Below are 12,634 nucleotides of genomic sequence, written 5' to 3' on the forward strand. Positions count from 1 at the left end.
TCCAAAAACTTTTAAAAAATTCAGTGCATCTGAAAAATATGTGGCATTAACATCCAATATGTTTTGACTATATAATTTCTTTTTTAAAAAGTGTCTTTAAATTTTTTTTTTTATTAATTTAATCAATTTATTTCTGGCTGTGCTGGGTCTTTGTTGCTGCACAGGCCTTTCTTGAGTGGCAGCGAGCGTTTCTAGTTGTGGCATGCGGGCTTTTCATCACGGGGGCTTCTCTAGTGTGGACATGGTCTCCAGGGCACAGAGGCTTCAGTGGTTGTGGCTCAGTTCTAGAGCACAGCTTAATGGCTTTGGTGCCCGGGCTTAGTTGCTCCTTGGCATGCGGGATCTTTCTGGACTAGGCATCGAACCTGTGTCTCCTGCATTGGCAGGTAGGCTCTTTACCACTAAGCCACCAGGGAATCCCCTCAGCTATATAATTTCTAACTTTTCAATTCTGTTCAAACTTGCTGACGGTGGTGACTGGGTTTTACCATCCTCGTGGCTCCTCAGCAATGACGGGGAAGATGTTTGATTAGCGTCTGCTGAATCAGCATTGAGTAGAATGTAATACATGTGTGGTAATGTGCTTGCTCCTTTGCCAGATCAGAGCTTTGGTTCCCTCACTTGTTTTCAGACCTGGGAGCAGGAACAGACTGGCCTTGAAGCTTTGCAACTCGCCTTCAAGGCTTCTCATCTGAGCTGGCTCAAGGCCCAGTGCTTATTTAGTATTAGTCATTTGTCTGCTGTGTCATAATGAAGCCCTAAAACCTGTGTGAGAGTAAGAAAAAGTGGTATTTCACCTGCTGAAGTGCAAATACAGAGAGACCTGTACGGACCTGTGTAGAAGTCAGTCCAGAGGCCCGAGTTACAGCCTAGCAGGAGGAAGGCCATCTCAGACTCCCCCTTCTGGCTCTGGGGAAGTCTGTCAGAGAAAATAATGTCAGAGGAACCTGTCAGAGAAAATAATGTATATTTACTGATGACAGAAATTTTATTTCACTGTATTTTCACTCTTTACTTTCCTCCTCCTCCTTCCTTTCTGCTTTCCTTCCCTCCTTTCCTCCTTCCTTCCTTCTCTCCATCCACCCATATCTCTTTCTCCATTACTTTCGTGTGCTTCCAGCCACCTCGTGTGCTTCAGCCTGTGTGTAGACTTTTGAGCTGAGGCTTCCTAGGATGTGGCTGCCCTGCATACACGCTGCTCACGCTGCCGGCCAGAGTGCCTTCCTGCTTCGGGAAGAAGAGGAGGTTTAGTGTGTACAGCAGCCTCCGCAGCTGCGCCCCGGCAGCTGTGTGTGCAAAGGATGTTCTTGGCCAGAGGTTAGCAGTTGTCAGTACATAATCACTTTGGACAGCATCAAAGCTTTCTTTGCTTCTCAAGTGAACTAGAGGGTTAATGGAATGTTGAGGAGGGAGGAAATATTCAGGGGAGAAAAATTAACAGAGGTTCTTCATTTTAAATGTTGACTTCATTCCTTCATACATATAGAGAAAATACTTCTTGCCTTGAAGAAATACTCTTGCATTATAGAAGTGTTTTTAACACCTGGCCAGAGAAAGAAAGAATAAAAGCAATCATTAAGGCTTCTCTGGTGTCTCAGTTATAAAGAACCCACCTCCCAATGCAGGAGATGCAGGTTCAATCCCTGGGTGGGGAAGATCCCCTCGAGAAGGAAATGACCAATCACTCTGGTATACTTACTTGGAAAATCCCATGAACAGAGGAGCCTGGCAGGCTACAGTCCATGGGGTGGCAAAGAATCGAACATGACTTAGCGACTAAACAATAAACACACAAATCTTCTCTCAGAGACCAAGGTAAGAGAATATTCTCTTCAGAAAATGTCATAACCATTTTCAAACACATCTGAAATAAGATCTTGGCCATTATATGTTGAAAAAGTTATTATAAACATCTTAAATCCTAGAGAAAAATGGATTCTTAGGAGGTATAGTTATTTAACTCTAAATAATTAATAAAAATGTCTTTCACTTATCCAAACATGGCTAAATTCCTTGCACACAGCTATTTCTTTTCTCTGTAAATAAGCCACAGACAGTGTTGAAAATGACTGAATGTAATGATCAGTATAGTTAGGGTTCAAGTGTTTTGAATACTTAAAAAATGGATTTTTGACATTCAATTGACAGGTTGAAAGAATATCAACTGGGCCCATTAGTAAAACATTATAATTGACAGAACATGATAGCTGTTGACTCAATATTTTGGTTTAATTCTTTTCAAAATAACTGTAAGTAAAGATTGAAGGTTAAAAAAAATCAGATGGAAAGCAAAAATAGATCACTTGTATTTCTTTGATATGATTTGATTATTTCAAGTCCTAGGGCTGTTCGGTCAAAAATCAATGTAGGGATGAAAGCAGAGAGACAGGTATGAGATGTGGAGGCGATCTAATTTATTTCAACTGTCAAGGGAAAGGTGATGGTGACGCAGATTTTGTAAACTGCTGGGCATCCTTTTGTGAGCTCCCATCAACTTTTTTCATGGGATCCAAAAGAGATTTTCATGACTCTCGTATTCGACACACACGCACATGCATGTATATACACACACGCACGCACACACACACACATGTGCATGCACACACATGCACGCACATACACACATACACACACATGCACACACACACACATACACCCATGCATGCGTGCACACACACACACACATACACACACATGCCTCTTCCCCTGATTTTGCCCACTTGCGTTCATCTTCAGACAAGTACCAGGTACTGAGAGGTCACCAAAAAGATGATACGCTATCAACTGATACATCGTATATCCAGGCCTTGACTTATTTTGAACAGAGGCAGAAAGTGGCAGAAACATTTTCTCTGCGGAATGAAATGTTTGTTTCCCCTTCTTTGTACTCAAGACCTGGTAAGTAGTCTAAAATGGATCCAGACTGAAATTTCTGAATTTGGAGCTTGTCTGGACCAAGGAAGGGCCAGGAACAGGGGAAAATGCTGGTATACCTACAATGACCAAAATTAATTTGGACCCTTAATATCCTATGGATTTTCACTAGTCATGGGAAAAGTATTTTAACTTTCATCAGAAGGATTTTTGAGGTCTTCTAATATTAACTAAATAGCATTCTGACTACAGTTGTTTTTGATTATAAAAAGAAGGGGGATCAAAGACGTGAAAGCAGTCGTCTCAGAAAGTTTCTGGAGAAGACCTGTTTCTAACTCTGTTAAGAAGTATTCTTCTCCAATCTTTTCCCACTAATGAGGGTATTTAGCTGAACCATCAAGTTTCAAATAAGACTTTGATGATCAGAGCAGAAGAAAGAGTTAAAACAGAATCTGGGGACTTACACAGCACGTGTGGGGAAGGAGGAGTTGTGTGTGTTGGGCTTCCCTGGTGGCTCAGATGGTAAAGAACCTGCCTGCGATGCAGGAGACCTGGGTTCGATCCCTGGGTTGGGGAGATTCCCCAGATAGGGAATGGCTACCCACTCCAGTATTCTTGCCTGGAGAATCCCATGGACAGAGGAGGTGATTGCAATCAAATGACTAGGTTGGTGCTGAGATTCTGAGTTATGGGTTAATACAGGAGGTAGTCTCAATTGAATGATAGCTTGGTGAAATTCTGGATGTTGTATAAGAGCAATGAAAGTTACTCTCAATTCTTTATCACAGGTGGCACAAGGTAGTATTTAAGGATGTGTCAATCAAGTAGTATAGAATAAGAAAGAGGCATTGGAGACAAAGGAAATTAGCTAAGAGTTGGTTGCAACAGTCAGGGCATCAGTGAGGGGGCTCTCAAATGGACTGCCACTGTCACATTCTGGGTCTTTGGCCCACAAACAGGAGCCCACAGTTTGATAGACAAATTACAAATGGCATATAAATTAGAAAAAGGTTCCCCTTCTCTGCACCAATGCAGATCCAAGCTCATGTACAAGTTGGTGATGGGCCCCAGGTCCCCTACCACTCGGCTGGGCACACGTAGCCTGGCGAAGCGGAAAGATGTTGGTCAGATGAGAATGTCAGCCTGTGCTTGTCACCACCTCCACAGTCACTCACACCTTCCTACTCTCTCTTCTTCCTAACCCATTTACTCATTCTCACCACAGTTACCTCGTTTCCTTTAGAGTTTCGGTCAGATCTCACCATCTTCATGAATCTATAATTTCAAATGATTCCCTGACATTGAACCATTAAGCAGCTTTAATTTTTCAAACTTTTATAGCAGGAAAGGTGATAACCTCAAGTTATTGAATAACTGCATCTATTTGCAATGACCCAGACCCTTACATTAGAAATTACTTGAGATTGAGGATCATGATATCTCTGCTTAGAGATGTCAAAGTATCCTTCCAGAGTATGCTTAGTAAGTGTTCTTGACCCATGCTGTGCATGCCGATATTCCTGTGTGTTCTAGTACAAACTGTGTCCATTTCATTTTCCAGTTTTCTAGCTGGATTGCTTCTGGGTTTTCTTCATCAACACTTAACATTTGAGATTTAGTGATTGCTAATCAAAAGAAACCTGAGCTCTCAGAAGATCCATTGGAATGTTTGGGGAGAAAATTCTCATGAGCTTCATTTACATATATATCTTTCAAAAAGTATATCTTCTTTTTAAACTTCTCTTGTTGTGCATATTCTGTATTCAGTTCAGTTCAGTCGCTCAATTGTGTCCGACTCTTTGGGACCCCATGAACTGCAGCACACTAGGCTTCCCTGTCTATCACCAACTCCCAGAGCTTGCTCAAACTCATGTGCATCGAGTCGGTGATGCCATCCAACCATCTCATCCTCTGTTGTCTCCTTCTCTTCCTGCCTTCAATCTTTTTCAGCATCAGGGTTTTTTCCAGTGAGTCAGCTCTTCGCATCAGGTGGCCAAAGTATCGAACCTTCAGCTTCAGCATCGGTCCTTCCAATTCTGTATTAATGGTGTGTAATTACTAATTGATAGACGTGGAGGATGGAACTTGTAAATGAAGATTGCAGAAGTTTTCACTAGGAAATCATGGGCCCACAGCCAAGAGACTCTTTCCTGATCTTTGTGAGGTATGGGTCAACACAGGGGTAGTGTTGAGGAGTAGCTTCTCTGGGTTCTAAATCTTGCCTCTAATGGCTTGCGGAGATCACTGACTCTGGACTCTGTGCTCCTGAGTTGGACTATGAAACTATTAAGGAAGAGGAATTAATTTCATTTCTTTATTTGGGCTTAGTTTCTGCTAAAATTCACTCCGTTTTTTTCCCAGCTGATTTGGATTTCTAAAGAGTTTGAAGTTGTAGATAAAATATGATTTTTAGGGATTTATTAATCCAGAACTTTCTGTCTGAGTCTTCTGAATTTATAATAGATGTGACTATTGTAGGCATTGGAAAAGACCCTGAAATGGTAGGCATGGTGGCTGTCTGAGCTGGTGCTCGCCAGGCTCCCAGGTACATCTGTTTCCATGACCTGATATGGTGAACATCTGCCTTTTATTATCTCTTCCTGCAGAGAAAATCATGTCACGGCAGCTTATATGCTGGAACCACAGGACTAGAGTCTCAGAGCACTGGTGTCGCTGCCTGCAAGTTCAGTATCTTCTACCAGTACAGACCACCTATGGTTTTTAGCCTGTTTAGTCGTTATTAAAGTTCTGGATGATAATTGGGTATCCAGATGAAACATACTGTTTCCATCATCACAAACGAGTTAGCTATTCAGTCATGGCCCTCTTTTGTCCTTGTAGCTTTACTTTGGGAGGAGGAAACGGCAACCCACTCCTTTATTCTTGCCTGGAAAATCCCATGGACAGAGAAACCTGGTGGGCTACAGTTCATGGGGTTGCAAAGAGTCAGACACGACTGAGCACACATCACAGCTTTACTTTACATTTGCCTCTGCCCACATCTTTCTTTTACGAGTCATTGAATTAAAAAAAAAAAAAAAAGCAAGCAGTCAGTCAGTTTGTTTTATAAGCCCTACATCTTGATTTATTCATCTTTCCTAAAGCACACAATCCTGGAATTGCGGCCTGAAGTCATTTTTTGTACATACCATATTTGTGTAGATAAACAAGATATTGAGCTGAATAATGATAGTGACAAGTTAGTATCAGAGAGAAGGAAATGTTGAAAATCTCGTGTTAAATGATCTGATGGAGCTCTTGCATAAGGAGCCTTGTTCATTATCATCACTACTGTACACGAAGCAGCTGGTGGTATTGTGTGTGTGTGCATGTGCGCTCAGTCATGTCCGATTCTTTGTGACCCCATGGACTGTAGCCCGCCAGTTTGCTCTGTTCATGGCATTCTCCAGGCAAGAATACTGAAGTGGGTTGCCATTTCCTCCTGCAGGGGATGTTCCCGACCCAGGGATTGAACCTGTATCATCAACATTGGCAGGTGGATTTTTTTTTTTTTTAACCAATGAGGCACCTGGGCATCCCTGAGTTGATGGTATTAGAAAGCAGCTAATCCTAAGAACTGTTTTTCTTAAAGTGGATCTTTATCCTCAGCCTGAATTTTAAATAATTTTCATAACGCTTTCCTCTCCCTAGAAACTCAGAGTTCAGGTAGGAATTCAAATTCAGAAAAATGTACTGATTTTCCTCCCACTTAAAATCCATGACCACATTTACCTGAGAGACCTGTCTAATGACTCCAACTGCAAAATAGCCATTTGTTCTTCCGTGTCATGTGTGATTTTTTTTTTTTTTAAATTTTAAAACATCTGAGAATCGTTAACAGCTTATAATGATCTCTTAGAGCCTTATTAGGAACCGAACATAGATGATGGTGTGAATTTTTCCCCAAAGGCAAGTAGAAAACTTCTTAAATTTTTAAAAAGACAGTTCTTTGTGTAAGGTTAATGGCATTTCATTCTTAATAGAAATTCTAGTTTTAAGTATTGCAGTTCAATTAGTCAGACAACTACTTCCAACTTCAACTGAGATATTTCGAACATGTTCTGACCTGACCCTTGATAAGCATTCAAAGGTGACCTAGTTCATTTTCAGTAGTCTATATTATTTGAAAGAAAAAGAAATGAAGAATAAATGCAGTCCTGTCAGCCGTAGAGATACATCTTTGAACCCCCCATTTGTATTGTAAAGTTATGTATACTGAAATGATTCAGAGTTTTCTTTAAAGGTATTTATTCAACAGCATAGGGCTTCCCTGGTGACTCAGATGGTAAAAAATCCACCTGCAATGCAGGAGACATGGGTTTGATCCCTGGGTCATGCAGATCCCCCGGAGAAGGGAATGGCAACCCACCCCAGTATTCCTGCCTGGAGAATCCCATGGACAGAGGAACCTGGTGGGCTACAGTCCACTGGGTCACAAAGAGTCAGACTTGACTGAGTGACTAACCCTTTCACATTCAACAGAAGAATATGCTTGGATAAATTTTTATAAAATAAATATTTTTCAATCCCCATTGATCCCTCTACACCTTATTTTCAGAATTAATTGAATGTAGTTCACTTTGGCTAAAACTCAGAAGTAACTATGATGCTCATAATCTTTTAAATATTAAAGTGGTTTTATTTAATTAACCCACAGGAGGCAACTCTTCCTTTCATGGATATAGGGTTGAGCTGTTTTAAGCTCTCCATAGCGCTGGTCAGGAGTGTGAAATGGCTTTAGTGAAGGTGAATAGTGAGTGATGAAAATCCTTATCATTGCAATGATGGACATGGGCAAGTCAAGAGTAATTGTTGATGAGAAGAAACGATGTTAACAAAGGATAGGATGTTTTTGTGACTTCAAATCAAAGAATCTTAAGGATGTGATGGATATGCAAATGACCCCCAAATCAGGGCCACATAGGAGGCAAGTATACGAATATAAAGCAATACAGGCTTGCAAAGTGTAATTATTCTCCTGTTGTTTTTCATGTTTTATATTGAGCATTGAGATAATTCTTCACTCTTTTAGTGTGCACATGTGTGTGTATGCATTTGTGAATTAAGATAACTGTGAATATTTGTTAGGAGGAACAATCTGCCAGATGGCAAACATTCAATAAATACATGTGCTTGTGTGGGCAATTTTACACTCACAGGAAACTCACAAATCCCAAATACTTTAATCAAAACAAGTTGTTTTGCTTTTATGTTGATGACTGTCTTTTCTTCCTGGTCTAGTAAGTAAAGATATCAACTTTGAAATCCAATCATGCAGTTCTTTTTATAATAAAATCACTGGCTATTTTAAAAATGGAGAGAACGGATGAATAGTTAAACTCTAGAGAATAAAGCTGTAGATTTTGAAATTATTACCAGATCCCTTGTTTCTTATAACCAGGCATTGACTTTTACATGTTTTGTAGAGCAATTAGTAAATTTTTTCGTGTAACATAACTTAAAGTTGTACAGAAAAATTAATCTTCAGCCCAATGCTTTCTGTTTCATATTCTGAAACTATCTGTATGACATTTATAGCACATTTATATATACGCCTTTATAAATGTCATAGAGTTTGAGGTATAAAGTTTTCTAAGGACCCAAGGGAAAAGTTATAAATAGCAGTTATAAGGACTAAGTGGCACAAGGCTTTGTCTTGGCTGCTGTATGACAGCCTTGCATATTATGTTTATGTCTGTGCCAGTCACTCTAACACTTACTGATAATTAGTCATGCCGTGTCACCACAACTCTATTATTATCTACATTTTATGGATGAGGAAGGTGAGGCATGAAGAGCTTAAGAAACTTATTTCAGGCTTCATAGCTAGTAAGGAGCGGGGCTGGGTTTCACAGCCGTGAAGATGGGCTCCAGGGTTCTTGTTCTTAACCACAGCACTGAATTACTTCTCCAAGCAGAAGGAAAAAAAACATTACTGCCATCAACAGCAGCATCACAGGAGAAGCTGGCTACAGTAGAGTTCCACAGCCTTGTGCTCTTCCTTTTGGGAAGTGAGTAGGTATCATAGATCACCTACTGAACCAACACATGGAGCAGGGGTAGGCAGAGGAAGCGGGGTTTGATCACCCACTATTTTCTTCCAGCCCCTGTGCTTACGTGTGCTCAGGTCATCCAGGTGCTGTGTCTGTGAGTTCCCCACTGACTCGTCCCCTTTCCTGGGGCTTCTGAGTATCGTGAAGTCACGTGAGGGAGGGTGTTCACACAGTCTCACGTTCTTCAGTCACTAAGTCATTACTGACACTTTGTGACACCCTGGACTGCAGCACACCAGACTTCCCTGTCCTTCACTATCTCCTGGAGTTTGCTCAAAGTCCTGTCCACTGAGTCGGTGATGCCATCCAACCATCTCATCCTCTGTTGCCCCCTTCTGCTCCTGCCCTCAATCTTTCCCGGTATCAGGGTCTTATCCAATGAGTTGGCTCTTTGCATCAGTCTCATGAAGGACAAGTGAAATCAGGTAGCAGGTATTAGGGTGTGGAGGTGAGGGCTGGTCCAGTCCATGCCAGGAACTGATAAGGGGACTTTAAGAGTAACCCCTGAACAAAGGCGAGTGAAGGTTCTTGCTGGAGAGAACTGGTGAGAGCTCAGCTCTCCAGTGGCTTCTCAGCTTTGCAACCACCTGCCTCCTAGGTCTTCACCAGACCCACCCAGTACACTCGTCCCGTGGGAAAGCTCCATTTCCTTGAGCAACTTCCCTGGAATCAGCTCAGAGTTCCCCACATCACCCTCCTTCCATTTTAAGTCTCTCCTCCGCCTCTTCCTCTGAAATCCTGCTCTTCCTTTAGGTCTTGTAGATGATGAACGACCACTGAACCCAGAGCTGGAGTTATTAGCTATCAGAATTAGGGCAGTGAAGGCTTAACCCTTAGAATCTCCCAGGAAAAACAAAAGTTTCTTTTCTATGTTAAGTATTCTGAAGAGTTATAGTCTCTCATATTTATGGACCTTTATTTGAACAGCTAAATACATAAAATATTTCAATGGTATGTTATGCCCACCATGTCTTATTGCATGGGTGAAATGTTCATCTGGATTTTAGTGGAACATTTGAAAATTTTCCCATTATATCCTCTTGGATTAGCATAATAGTGACACCGTAAGGTAGAGCTACACTTGGTTAAACAACAGTAATAACAATGTGTTGGGGAATTAGAATTAGAAACAAAATCTTCTCCCTACCCGGAAAACTGCTCCACAAGGGTAGAAGGGAAAGAAAACAATTTTATTATTGAATAAGCATTAAACTAGAATTGTGATATGCGTCACAGGCAGTCCACTAAGAGACTGCAAAGATAGAAGGAAATCTTAACTTCTCATAGAGTCCCGCAGATGCAACTATATGTATGTTTTCAAGCAGCTGGAGGTAGTTTTGCACCTTGAAGCATGGTGCCCTTGGACCTTAGACTCCTGTCTTCCCATAGAACTGGAAGATATGGGCTCTCTCTTCCTTGATGATTGCATTTCAAAGAGATGGCCCTGATTTAGTAGAGCGAAAGGATACAAAGCAATATCAGCTAATGGAAAAGATGGGTGGGGCAAAGTCAGGATTGGCTGAGTCCCAGAAAGAAAGCAGGTGTTTAGCATAAACCACATTGTGTCAATAGTTCAGATTCAACGAACCACCTTGGCAGTTAAGAAAAGGTAAGAATGCTCTCCAAACCCAACTTCCCACACATCAGCCAAAGGCAAACCTTGTAAGCAGGGCTTTCTAAGGATGGGGGTCTTGGGGCTGCTACACTGACTCTTTTTTGCACACTGATTCAGCACGGAAGTGAGCAAGATGTATGTAGGTCTTAACATTCTTGTTGTTGTTCAGTAGCTCAGTCGTGTCTGACTCTTTGTGACCCCATGAATTGCAGCACGCCAGGCTTCCCTGTCCTTCACCATCTCCCAGAGCTTGCCCAAACTCATGTCCATTGAGTCAGCAATGACATCCAACCACCTCATCCTCTATCATCCCCTTCTCCTCCTGCCTTCAATCTTTCCCAGCATCCGGGTCTTTTCTAATGAGCCGGCTCTTTGCATCAGGTGGCCAAAGTATTGGAGCTTCAGCTTCAACATTGGTCCTTCCAATGAATATTCAGGATTGATTTCCTTTAGGATTAACTGGTTTGATCTCCTTGCAGTCCAAGGGATTCTCAAGAGTCTTTTCAAACCACAGCTCAAAAGCATCAATTCTTCGGTGCTTAGCTTTCTTTATAGTCCAACTCTCACATCCATACATGACTACTGGAAAAACCATAGCTTTGATTAGACAGACCTTTGTTGGCAAAGTAATGCCTCTGCTTTTTAATATGCTGTCTAGGTTGGTCATAGCTTTTCTTCCAAGGAGCAAGCGTCTTTTAATTTTGTGGCTACAGTCACCATCTGCAGTGATTTTGGAGCCCAAGAAAATAAAGTCTGTCACTGTTTCCATTGTTTCCTTATCTATTTGCTGTGAAGTGATGGGCCTGGATGCCATGATCTTAATTTTTTGAATGTTGAGTTTTATGCCAGCTTTTTTACTCTCTTCTTTCACCTTCATCAAGAGGCTCTTTAACTACTCTCTGCTTTCTGCTGTACAACAAAGGGATTCAGTTATATTAATACAAATATATATATATACACACACATATATATTCTTTATATATATATATATGTGTATATATATTCTTTTTTATATTCCTTTCCACTATGGTTTTTATAGAATATTGAATATAGTTTTCTCTGCTATACAGTAGACCTTCTTGTTTATCCATTCTTTGCATAATACTCTGCGTTTGTTAACCTGAACTCCTAACCCACCCCTCCCGCATCCCCGCACCCTTGGCAATCCGTCCCTTCTCTGAGTCTGTGAATCTGTTTCTGTGTCATAGATAAGTTCATTTGTGTCGTATTTTATTTTACTTTTATATTTTTTAGTTTCAGCATTTTATTATACTTGTTTTTAATTAATTTTTATTGGAGTATAATTGATTTTCAACGTTGTGTTGTGTTGTACTTTGGATTCCACATGCACGATACTTTTATTTTGAGGAGGAATAGTTACTATTCACTCTGAAGAAAAATTAGAGGTTGATGTCATGGTCCTTTAATTCTCTGCAAATAATTTATTCCCTAGGACCTTCTTGCTATAAAACAGGGAAAGGTTTCTGAAATACAGAGAGTATAAAATTGATTTGCACAAAGAAGTTTGACCTTTGAAAACTTGGAATCATATTACCATGCCAAAACCCGCTTGATGCATATTGCAGGCATACAGGAAAGTTCAACAAACTCAAGGCTACCGTTATTTCCAGGGGTCCCCGAAACGGACAGCCATCCTGTACATGTTTATCAACACCCCTTTTACCTTTCCCCAGAAAGGTGAATCTAGTTCCAGAAACAAACACCCTCTGTTTTACATGACTAGAACAACATGGAATTTCAACACGAAAGAACAGAAGTTAGTTACTTAACTCTGTTTTGAATGCATGCATACAAAATATAAGCACACTCTTGATGATTTACATTATGTGATGCTTAAATATATAAAGCACCTCTACATGATTTATCTATAGCCACCGCCATAGCCACTCTGGTGTTGATTTCATCATCATTTTGCAGTTGCTAAGAAAAGTGTCCAGAAGTTCAAGTGTCTTGTACTGGGGTCTTCCAGGGAAAAGACTTAGAAGACAGAACTTAGACTCCAAGGCTTCCCTTCTCAATCTGTGCTTTTCAATATCTAGCTTGGGACAGGTTGGATATTTGCATCATACCG

General features: G+C 40.8%; 1 protein-coding gene across 3 annotated transcripts in view; it reads left to right on the top strand.

Annotated features, from left to right (window-relative positions):
• Nucleotides 1-12,634, top strand: part of CD226 (CD226 molecule) — a 110,356-nt gene that overhangs the window by 82,523 nt on the left and 15,199 nt on the right. The gene's annotated exons all lie outside the window — the stretch shown is intronic.

Source organism: Bos indicus x Bos taurus, chromosome 24, assembly GCF_003369695.1.
Source record: "Bos indicus x Bos taurus breed Angus x Brahman F1 hybrid chromosome 24, Bos_hybrid_MaternalHap_v2.0, whole genome shotgun sequence".
Classification (NCBI taxonomy): domain Eukaryota; kingdom Metazoa; phylum Chordata; class Mammalia; order Artiodactyla; family Bovidae; genus Bos; species Bos indicus x Bos taurus.